This window comes from Cornus florida, unplaced genomic scaffold, assembly GCF_030987335.1.
Source record: "Cornus florida cultivar Cherokee Brave unplaced genomic scaffold, ASM3098733v1 CherokeeBrave_3.0.0_Hap2_Chr07, whole genome shotgun sequence".
Classification (NCBI taxonomy): domain Eukaryota; kingdom Viridiplantae; phylum Streptophyta; class Magnoliopsida; order Cornales; family Cornaceae; genus Cornus; species Cornus florida.
The window spans coordinates 33,830,983-33,843,984 of record NW_026775577.1 but is presented as its reverse complement, the minus strand read 5'-3'; positions in this window follow the sequence as shown (position 1 = coordinate 33,843,984).

Sequence of the window (13,002 nt, the reverse complement as noted above, 5' to 3'; positions counted from 1 at the left end):
AACATTTTAGTAATAAGCTTCTAAAAATAATTACAAATAGTAATCCATAAGAATATAGAATTTTCACCACAATAAATATAGCAATTCAAGCCGATAGGAATTGTATATAACATTAATAATCTACACAAGAGTTCTATATCACTACCACATGTGAAAATACTAGAATTTAGCATATTACAAAATCACATAATCTTTCTACACAAGATAAATACATATCATACATGCTTAAATCAATAACCCCTAAGTCAAAAGGTGAGGGTTTCCTATAATATGCAAGACTATAATATTAAAAGCATATACACAATATATATTAAACCCCATAGGGACATAAAACATTTAAAGCATAAACATACTACCACCCCTACCTCAATAGAGAATTGAATCTCTATAATCTAAAGCAACTAAACTTAAAATGGAAAACTAAACTAGGGTTTTGAAGAGGAGAGTGAGAGGAAACTTTTACTTCCCAAGGTTAAAGGTGTAAGGTGAGTAGAAGGAGGCCAAAATGTAACAATAAGCTCTAAACCAAGCTTTTCTTCAATAGTGGCTAGGTTAGGGTTTTGAGAACAAAGGAAATGAGAAAGGTAAAGTAAAAAGTGGTGAGTGGAGGATCTAGTATTCCTCCACTCACTATGTGCTCTTACATTACCCCTCTCACACACACAATGCAAGACTTAATTTGGTTCCAATACTTGTCACCAATTCATGGCTCCTTCCTAGGTTTAATCCTAAGCCTACACTTGTCAACCATCCAAACCAACAAGTGCATCTATCTTAGGCCAATAAGTGGGTTAATCTCCACCCTCCACATGTCACAAGATTATGCTTCCAAGTCTCTCCACCCAAATGCCAACAAGTGGCTCCATGAGAGTGTGACACTTGTCACACTTTCCCAAAAATTGCAAAAAGGTCATTTTTCAAAATATCTTCCAAATTAAATTACAAAATGGTCCCCAAGATGAAAAATAATTATTTTACATAATTACACTAAAACCCCAAAAATCAATAATGTTTTAAGGAAACTATGCATACATGCCCTTTATGAAAAAAGTAAGCAACTAGCATGCTTTTCTACGAAAGTAAAAGTACAATTATCTTCGAATTCAAATAATATGGATGCATGCGAAGCCGGAATCAAATCCGAGCACAAAAGGTGAAGTTATGCAAGGAAAAAGATAAACGGAAAAAAGACGAAATAGGGAAAAGGATGAAAAAAAAAAAAAAAAAAAAAAAAAAAAAAAAAGGAAAATGACTGGGTCATTACAACCTACCCTCCTTAAAAGGATTTCGTCCCTGAAATCAAGTCGTACCAGAAAGAGAGAACAAATTGGGATACCAAGAGCGAACCTCGTGTTCGAGCTCCTAAGTAGCCTCCTCAATGTCGTGATGTCTCCACAAGACCTTAACCAATGGAATGGTCTTGGTCCACAAGACTTGCTCCCGTGAATCAAGAATTTGGACTGGACCCTCCTCGTAGGTCACACCCTCATCAACAACCACTTCTATCCATCATAAAATATGCGATGGATCCGGCTTGTACTTCCTCAACATAGAGACATGAAAGATGTCGTGAACCCTATCCAGGTCTAGTGGTAATGCCAAATGATAAGCAACTTCACCGACATGCTCCAAAATCTGAAATGGTCTAATGAACTTAGAAGATAACTTACCTATCTGTTGAAATCTCAGAATTCCCTTCCATGGAGAAATCTTGAAAAAGACGTGGTCCCCTACCTCAAAAGCCAAAGATCTTCTCCTCTTGTTAACATAACTCTTTTGCCTACTCTGAGCTGTAGCCAACTGCTGCCAAATTAACTTAATCTTCTCTATAGTCTTAAAGACAATATCAGGACCTAAGGCGACTGTATCACCTACCTCAGTCCAATAAACTGGAGATCTGCAAGGTCTGCTATACAACGCCTCAAAAGGTGTCATACCAATACTGGTCTGGTAACTGTTGTTTTAGGCAAACTCAACCAAGGGTAAGTAGTCTTCCCAACTACCCCTAAAACTCAAAATGCAAGCCCGTAACATATCCTCCAATATCTGAATGGTACGTTCTGACTGACCATCAGTCTAAGGATGGAATGTCGTGCTAAAATGAAGCCCTGTGTCAAGAGCCTCTTGAAAACTCTGCCAAAAAGGAGACGTGAATCTGGGATCCCTATCTGAAACAATGGATACTGGAACCCCATGAAGCCTGACAATCTACCCCACATACAATCCATTAAGTCTTTCTACGTCATCTGTCACTTCTATAGGCAAAAAGTGAGCCGTCTTAGTCAATCTGTCAATAATAACCCAAACAGTATCATTCCTTGCCTTGGATCTCGGAAGTCCCGTCACGAAATCCATAGTTATGTGCTCCCACTTCCACTTTGCCACTGGTAGTGGTTGCAACAAACCTGTCGGTCTCTAATGCTCTGCATTCACTTACTGAAAAGTAAGGCACTTAGCCACGAACTGAGAAACATCCCGTTTCATGCCTTTCCACCAAAACTATCTTCGCAAATTGTGATACATCTTCGTAGCACCAGGATGAACTGCGAGTCGAGAATGGTGAAAATCCCAAAGAACAACGTCATGACAAGACAAAGGGATGAACATCTTCCCTCTATACCTGAGACCACTGTCTAAATACAAGGTCCAACCCTTTACATTCTCACCGCCTGAAATCCGAACATATATGGACTTTATCTCCCCATCCTCCTGTTGTGCCTCAATAATGCTACTAACAAGAGCTGGTTGAGCTACAAGGCTAAACAAGATAGCCGGTGAAACATCTTCATACAACTGTAAACCAAGATCTGTAAGCTCTTCTAGCATCTTCCATCTGTGAACGAAAATGCTAGCAAAAGTACCCCGTGACTTCTTGCTCAATGCATCGGCAACCACATTGGCCTTTCCTGGATGATACTGCAACTCAAAGTCGTAGTCCTCCATGAACTCGACCCATTTACGTTGTCTCAAATTCAAATCCTTCTGAGAAAAGAGATATTTGAGACTCTTATGATCGGAGAAAACCTTAAACTTCTCCCTCTATAAATAATGTCTCCACCCTTTCAGGGCAAAGATAACTGCCGCTAACTCCAAATCATGTGTCAGATAGTTCAACTCATGAGTCTTTAACTATCGAGACCCATAAGCTACCACCCGTTCACTCTGCATCAGAACATACCCTAAACCTTTTAGCGAAGCATTACAATACACCACGTAACCCAAACCACGTTCAGGTATGATTAAAACTGGAGCTGATGTCAACCTGACCTTCAACTCTTAAAAAGCAGAATTACAAGCCTTATTCCGTATGAACTTGACTCGCTTGCGAGTAAGACGAGTCATATGTGCTGCTAGACAAGAGAAATCTCAAACAAATCTCCTGTAGTAGCCGGCTAGGCCAAGAAAGCTCCAAATCTTAAACACTATCTTCGGACGTTCCCAATCCATCACAGACTCAATCTTCGACGGATCCACTACAACACTGCCCCTTAACACAACATATCTAAGGAACTTCACCTCCGGTAGCCAAAATTCGAACTTCTTAAACTTGGCATACAATCGGTTATCCCTAAGGATCTGTAAGACCGTACTCAAGTGATACTCATGCTCCTCCCTTGAAGCTGAGTACAGGAGAATGTCATCAACAAACACCACCACAAATCTGTCAAGATAATCACTGAATACACGGTTCATCAAATCCATAAAAGTTATTGGAGCATTGCTCAAACCAAATGGCATCACCAGAAACTCGTAATGGCTATACCGTGTACGAAAAGTGGTCTTGGATATATCCCCATCCTTAACCCTTAACTGATAGTAACCCAATCTTAAATCAATCTTTGAAAAGCATGTTGCTCCCTTCAAATAATCAAACAAGTTATCAATCCTAGGCAAAGGATACCTGTTCTTAATCGTAGCGTGATTCAACTTGCGATAATCGATGCAAAGTCTCAAAGACCCATCCTTCTTCTTTACAAAAAGAACCGGTACTCCCATGGTAAAACACTAGGACGTATAAAGCCTTTTGTTTTCAGATCATCCAACTAACATTTCAGCTCATCAAGCTCTGCTGGTGCCATAGAGATGGGTGTTGTACCGGGAATGACATCAATGGCAAAAACAACTTCCCTTAAAGGAGGTAACTCTGTTAGTTCCTCTGGAAAGACATCAACAAAATCCTCAACAACTGCCAGAAGAACACGGCCCAAACTGCTATCCTCATCAATTAGCAAACTAGCTAAATAGGATCTATAACAACTCCAGTCACCAATGCTGAAAATAATCGTCGAGTGGGAATCGCTCCGATCTCCCACAAAATGAAAACAATCTCCCTTGGGAGAGCAAACAGACACCCTCACGCAGAAGCAATCGATTGTAGCTTGAAAGAATGACAACCACTCCATCCCAAAAAATAACGTCAAAGCCCATCATGTTGAGAACAACAAAATCAAACTCTAAGGTCTGCCCAGCTATCTCAATAACACAACCATGATAACATGATCCAAAGACAGTGGACCCCTAACTGGTGTGTCAACATATAGAAAACTGTCCCGAAGTGTGACCTCCAGACCCAATGAATGTGCAAATGATGCAGAAATAAAAGAATATGATGCACCTATGTCAACAAGGACTCGTGCCCAAAAACTGAAAACTGGAAAGATACCTCGAACTGAAGAGGTCCTTATGGAAGCATTCGCCAATGGAAGAGCGTAGGCTTGTCCCTGAGCTCCTGAGCCCTACTGTGAACTGCCATGATAGCCTGATTAATGTGTAGAAGTAGTAGGTGTAGAGCCCCTGGCTGGATAAGTGCCAACTGGTGCCATTGGCTGTGGTGTCTGAGGAACTCTGAAACCTGACTGAACCATTGCAGACTGTGCCGGTACCATCTATGAATCTGTGTCACTTATTCAACAACTTTGGACAATCCTTCTTGAGATGACCTGGTTGCCTGCAATAAAAGCAAGCTCCCTACCTTGCTTTCTGTAAAAACGGATGTCTGACTGGCATATGGTCGAAGTTGTGCGCAGCGAGGCTTGATATGCCTCGGCTACTGACAATGGTGACAAATCACACCCCAAGCTAATCCCGAAGATACAGGAACTGTGGGTGCAGAACGAATCTGCTGTGGTGCCCCCTATGAATGTGTACTATTTCCTGCCTTAACCTTCTTCCAGTAACTCCCGGAAGATGACAAAGTGTCTCCACGAGGTTGCTTATGTGAACCCCTGATCCGTAACTGATCCCGTTCCTCTGCCTCAACTAGCATAGCCCTCTGGAACATTTCTCTGTAGGTCCTTAAATCAAGAATTGAGACCCGTGGCCTAATGTCAAGATGTAGTCCATCCTAAAACTTCATCGCCCTGGCCTCATCTGTCGCCACCATATCCTCGGCATAACGAGAGAGAGAAATAAATCGTGCCTCGTACTCAATGACACTCATAGTGCCCTGATAAAGACCTATAAACTGTATCCTCATCTCCCGCCTCATAGCCCTCAGAAAGAAGTTATCAAAGAATAAATTTCTGACCTCATTCCATGTCACCAACTCAACATTGTGGACATTGTGTTGACCTTAAGGATTTCATCCAAGGATAATCTAGTTGTTTTGATGATAACAAACCATTAATGGTGTTTAAGGACTAATGTTCACATTGAGTATTATAGATGACTTATATTCAATGAAGAACCTCAATGAAGATCATAAAGACCATTCCAAGTATTCCATTACTCAAGATTACATCTATGGAAAGTAAAGAAGTCAAAGGAACTTGAAGTTGCAAGGAACCAAATGTAAAGTCCATCCAAAGATAGCTTAGACTACAATGAGCAAGAAAGCAACTCAAAGAAAGGAAGAAATCGAGTCTACCTGAAAGCCTACATGATCATGGACAAAGCGTGAAGAATAGGGTAGATAGGATTGTGAGTGTTTAGGATTCAATGTCAAAGTATTTATGAATCCATTTAAAGCTCATCTCTATAGGACCATGCATATCATATCATTATTCGTATGTTCCTATATCCATTAACAATTGACTATGCACTTCATTCATATACAATTGACATATGGAAGCTTTGTTAAAGAGTAAGTTAGTTCAAGCTTGCATAAGCTTTGAAAGAACTCATCACTTGTGCTAGAAATGCTAAGACCATGCACATCAATCATAAAATTCATATTGTTCAACAATTAAGGCATGAGAAGCCTTATTACCATGAGTTGGTAACGAACATTAGGACCCTAGAATGCGCGTCATGAAAAACTGTGTTTTTGGCTAAGTGTGAAAAATGGATTTTTTGAAATAATGATTATTTCAAAATAATTTTTCCCAGTGATAACTCTTTATACTTCAACTAGCCTAAACTGATTTTATCAGAATTTTTGACCAAGTCTACATTGGTCTACATAAGGATTCATTTTTACCAAAACTGTTGGAAATCTAAATTTATACTAAAACTGAATTTCTACATTTTGATTTAGTTGGATTTCAATTTTTTAGTATTTTTTATTGAATCCAAATGGGGGGTACTTCCTTATTTACATTGTAAACTTAAAGTAAATAGACATATAAAGACATTTACTTAAATGTTTTCAATGGAAATAAGCTGTGTGCAGATGTCCTGTACGGAAAGTCCTATGCATAAGCTATCATCTGTCAAAACTGTTAATGCATACGTCGACTGGTTTGATGCATACGTCAACCGGTTTGGTACATACGTCGACCGGTATCTAGGCAGTACTGAAATTTCAAGAACACAACATACGTCGACCGGTTTGGAGCATACGTTGACCGGTTTATGCCATACGTCGACCGGTTTATGCCATACATCGACTAGTTCCTGTCGAATCTGCAGATTTCAAAATGTAACGGCTTTTTTCTCCTCGACCTTTGTGCATTTAACTCCTAACAGCTATATTGAGCTTACAAACTCTATAAATAGAGTGGGGAATGTCTTAATAATTAAGAGACATCATTTGAAAGCCTTCACATTGCATTAAAGAGAGCTTTTGTTCTCAAATCTTCTCTTCATCTGTCTCATTCACTCATATACAAATCTTGAGAGATTTAACTAAGGATTCAAAGGGCTTTTACTCTAATTCGAATCTTCATAGAGCTTTTGTTTTATTCCACACTTGAGAGATCTTATTGAGTTCATTAGAGCTTTTGTTCTTCATTTATATCATCTTCTCTCTTTCATATCATTTATAGAGTTTGAGCTTCACTTATATTCATATATACTCTAGTTGAGAGCTAAAGTTTGTACATCAATATTTGAGAGATATTTCTTGTGAGCTTGCACTTGTATATCTATCTTGAGAGAGATTCAATCTTGTATTTCAATTACAATCTTTTCTACAAACTTGTAAGGGTTTGTGTGACCTAAAAGAAGCCTAGGAAAAGGGTGTTCTCCTAGTAAGGAAAAGAAGTAAAGTCTTGCTTCATGTAAAGGTTTGCTCTCCACCCGTAAGGAGAAGCCATAGTGGATTGGGAAGTCTCAAAAGGAGTCTGAGCCAAGGAGTAGGAGTTTCTGAACCTCACTAAAATCATCGAGTCAATGTTTGAAATTTCTCTTCCCTTATCTCTCTTATAATTGTGATATTTAATTGCTAATTTCATATCTTTATAAGCACTTTACTTGCAATTAATTTTCTATATTACGAAAATTATCTATTATTTATAATTAACTCTATTCACCCTCCCCCCTTTAGAGTCAATTCTTGGGCTAACACATTGGTCATAGACCTCCACCAGATATCTGCATCTCCCATGAACATTGAAGCAGTCAAAGAAATCCTCAACTTATCTATGGGTACCGCCATACTGTCCAACTTGCAAACCATAAGGTCCAACCAAGCCTCTGAGACTAGCAGATCTAAACTCCCCCCAAATGGATCAATCTTAACCCTCTGTAATCACATGAAGTACTTTATTGCCTTATTGACTATCAGTGCCGGTGTCGGTGCCGGTGCCGGTGCCAGAATCTGTATCCCTACCACCTGCCTACGAATCAATTCCTGTAGGGATTCAGCGATCCCCTGATTGATTCCCTGAGCCACCCGCTCCTCATAAGTCGGTGCCTGCGGCGGATTAACATCCACGCCACGAACTGGAATCTTGGGCCTCCCCGGACCCCTCGTAAACTCGGTGTCATCCACCTGCTCCTCAATGCCCTGACGTGAAGACTCTCCACGTGTGACAACCATGATGCTAAACGTACAAAAGGAAAGAGGTCAACAATAACATAAGTTATTATGACCGAATGCAACTCACACAATGAATGCACAAAACACAAAGGAAGATGGGGTATGCAACATACGGTCATGCTAAAGCAATCAAAGAAAGCCCCTTAAATAGTTAAGCACTTAAGCAAATAAGCATACATGTCAAACAAAGATGCATTTAAATACATAAGCATAAAAGTATAGAGACATGTCATAATACCAAGCGTGTTATCATAAAACACGTAAACATGTTACAACACCAAAACATGTTACCAAAGGCATGTAAATATATCAAAGTAGATCAACAAAAGCATGATATACACCTAAAACCCGTCATCCTAAGGTATTCAAACCTAGGAGCTCTGATACCACTTGTAACGGCCCAAGTTTTATAAACCCGGTGCGTCAGTGATGACCAAAAGATGACCCGATAACAGATCTAAAATATCAAAGTGAAAGATCCAAAAAAGTCCTCTATAGATGCATGTCATCCCTAAAGCACCAAAGTGACTCCCCATGAAGCCATGAAACCCAAATGAGTTAAGAGTGAAGTAAGGATTTCAAACCCGAAAAGAAATTAACCAAGGGTAAAATGGTCATTTTAAACTTAAATGGGTGCCACCGTGTACACCATTGGGAAGCCAATGAAAAAAGAATAAAGTTCGACTTAAGAATCGCTTGATTCAGAGTCCGGATGGAAAAGATGTGAAAATAGAACAAAGTGGCATCCTCCGTTTAAGAGTTACCCCGACCCTACCTCACTAAAACTGTAATAACTCTAACTACAATTAGAGTTATAGTGTACAGTTGGTTCCATTGGAAAGCTAACTTCGAGCTCTTGAATTTAGATTTAAGAACATCCAAATTTGGATCAGAAATGAAGGAGTTATGGCCCTCTGAAGTTGGTACAAAAAGGCTGTACAATGAAAAATGAAAGGGGAAAGCTCCAGGGAGGATCGGTCGACCGACGGCAAGGACCAGCCGGCCGAAACTCCATCATCAGCCGACCAAACCCTAATCATCAGCCGGCTAAAACGACATTTTTCACTTATGAAGCTATTGGAATTGGTCTCGAGCATGTGTCAGCCGACTGATGGCTCTTATCAATCGACCGACGTAGCAGATAACAGAAAAAGCTAGTGCTGCAATGCATGGGAAAGGTGCTCGGTCCATTTCTAAGGCTATTCATTCATCTTGTTTGCCCTAAAGCAAGTTTAAAAACATTTCCTAGCCTCATTCAAGCACACACAACATGATAAATCAAAAGAGAAGCCTGAAACTTACCTGAAACTTACACCAATGCATTAATTTTGCATAAAAATTCATAATTATCCAAAAATAGTTCAAAAGTTGAAACTTAAGAGTTTTGTGAGAGGTGAACATGCACGCAAACATAAAATGATATAGTAGACGCGCTACAATGGCCTACAGCCTCATTTCAATCCATTTACAAAATTTGACCTATCAAACCTCCATTTTCACAAAATAGAATATTAGGGCAAAACATGAGTTTTAAAAACGTACATGTGAACTTTAAAACTTATGGCCCTTGGCCTCATGTCATTTATTCAAAATAAGCATTGCCAAGAGTACTTAAATAAACATTACACATAAAGGAAGCCATCTTAGCTTCTAAAATATCATACATCCATGGTATACAAAACATAACATCAAAAGATAAAGCACGCTAAACATTTGCATGGCAATATACAAAAAATGTTTCAAATTGCTCATAAGCCTCTAAGGATGATGAGCATCCAAAAACATAGTCTCCTTACCTGTAAAATAACCCAAACAACTAAAGTAAGTAATCAAGTTACTCGTAGGAAGAAGCATATACATATACCTTAAAGTTTCAATATCATTGCAAGATTAATATTGATGAATACAAGGGATCATTCCACTTAACGTTTATGTTCAAGGTGTTCGAAGGGATCATCTTAAACTAATACAATGATTCCATCACAACACAATATCAATATCAATGTACTTAACAACATCAAATCGCCAATAACCAAAATCACAAGTCAAAATTAAGCATTGGTTGTCAACTTGGAATTGAATGCGAAATCAAATAGTGGAAAACTTAGACATCAAATCCCAGAGTAAATCAAGACCTAAACGGTTATTTCGGGCACTAACCCACTAGGAATACCACCATAGTGCACACTATAAATGGGGAGAACTCATACCTCCCGCACTAGAGCCAAACTCTAGCCATGTCAATTTCAATAATGTCCCAAGAGAATCCAAAATTATAATTAAGTTCAAAACTTAAACACAATACCAAGGCATATAAACCACCTTCCATGCATAAGTATTTTGAAACCATACAAACCATGTCTTAGGGTTCCAAGTCTAGAATGGCATACCAAATGACAAGTCCTCATCATAATATAATGTACAATACAATACCACCAACTTATCAATTTAAATCATGCCTCAACAATAAGCTTTATATACTAAATCTTAACATTTTAGTAATAAGCTTCTAAAATAATTACAAATTATAATCCACAAAAATATAGAATTATCACCACAATAAATATAACAATTCAAGCTGATAGGAATTGTATATAATATTAATAATTCTACACGAGTTCTATATCACTACCACATGTGAAAATGCTAGAATTTAGCATACTACTAAATCATATAATCTTTCTACACAAGATAAATACATATCATACATGCTTAAATCAATAAACCCTAAGTCAAAAGGTGAGGGTTTCCTATAATAAGCAAGACTATAATATTAAAAGCATGTACACAATATATATTAAACCCCAAAAATACATAAAACACTTAAAGCATAAACATACTACCACCCCTACCTTAATAGAGAATTGAATCTCTATAATCCAAAGCAACTAAGCTTAAAATGGAAAACTAAACTAGGGTTTTGAAGAGGAGAGTGAGAGGAAACTTTTACTTCCCAAGGGTAAAGGTCTAAGGTAAGTGGAAGGAGGCCAAAATGAAATAATACGCTCTAAACCAAGGTTTTCTTCAATGGTGGCTAAGTTAGGGTTTGAGAAAGGTAAAGTGAAAAGTGGTGAGGAGGATCTAGTATTCCTCCACTCACTATGTGCTCCTACACTACCTCTCATACACACACAATTCAAGACTTAATTTGGTGCATACATTTGTCACCAATCCATGGCTCCTTTATAGGCTTAATCCTAAGCCTACACTTGTCAACCATCCAAGCCAACAAGTGCACCTATCCTAGGCCAACAAGTGGGTGAATCTCCACCCTCTACATGTCACAAGATTATACTTCAAAGTCTCTCCACCCAAATGCCAACAAGTGGCTCCATGAGAGTGTGACACTTGACAAAACCTTAACCAATGGAATGGTCATGGTCCGAAAGACCTGCCCCCGTGAATCAAGAATCTTGACTGGACCCTCCTCATAGGTCACGTCCTCATCAACAACAACATCTGTTCAGCGTAAATATGCGATGGATCCGGCTTATACTTTTTTAACATAGAAACATGAAAGATGTCGTGAACCCTATCCAGGTCTAGCAGCAATGCCAAACGATAAGCAACTTCACCGACACACTCCAAAATTTGAAATCGTCCAATAAACCTAGGAGACAACTTACCCATCTGCCGAAATCTCAGAAGTCCCTTCTGAGGAGAAATCTTGAGAAAGACATGGTCTCCTTCCTCAAATGACAAGGATCTCCTCTTCCTGTCAGCATAACTTTTCTGTAGCCAACCTCTGTCGAATCAACTTAATCTTCTATGTAGTCTCAAAGACAATATCGGGACCTAAGGCGACTGCATCACCTACCTCGGTCCAACAAACTGGAGATCTGCAAGGTCTGCCATACAACGCCTCAAAAGGTGTCATGCCAATACTGAACTGGTAACTATTATTGTAGGTAAACTCAACCAAGGGTAAATAATCTTCCCAACTACCCCCAAAATCCAAAATGTAAGCTCGTAGCATATCCTTCAATATCTAAATGGTATGCTCCAACTAACCATCAGTTTAAGGATAGAATGTTGTGCTGAAATGAAGCCCCGTATCAAGAGCCTCCTAAAAACTCTGCTAAACGTAAGACACGAATCTGGGATCCCTATTCGAAACAATGGATACTGGAACCTCATAAAGCCTGACAATCTACTCCACATACAACCCACTAAGTCTCTTTACGTCCTCTGTCACTGCCATAGGCAAAAAGTGAGCCGTCTTAGTCAATCTGTTAACAATGAACCAAACAGCATCATTCCCTACCTTGGATCTCAGAAGTCTTATCACAAAATCCATAGTGATGTGCTCCCACTTCCACTCTACCACTGGTAGTGGTTGCAACAAACCTGCCTATCTCTATTGTTCTGCCTTCACTTGCTGACAAGTAAGGCATTTAGCCACGAACTGAGAAACATCCCATTTCATACCTTCCCACCAAAACTGTCTCCGCAAATTGTGATACATCTTTGTACCATCAAGATGAACTGCGAGTCGAGAATGGTGAAAATCCCAAAGAACAACATCATGACAAGACAAAGGAACAAACATCTTTCCTCAATACCTGAGACCACTATCTGAATGCAAGGTCCAACCCTCTACATTCTCGCCGCCTAAAATCTGATCATGGATGGACCTCATCTCCCCATCCTCCTGCTGTGCCTCAATAACTCTACTAACAAGAGCCAGTTGAGCCACAAGGCTAAACAAAATAGCCGATGAAACATCCTCATACAACTATAAACCAAGATCTACAAGCTCTTCTAGTATCTTCCATCTGTGGACAGAAATGCTAGCAAGAGTA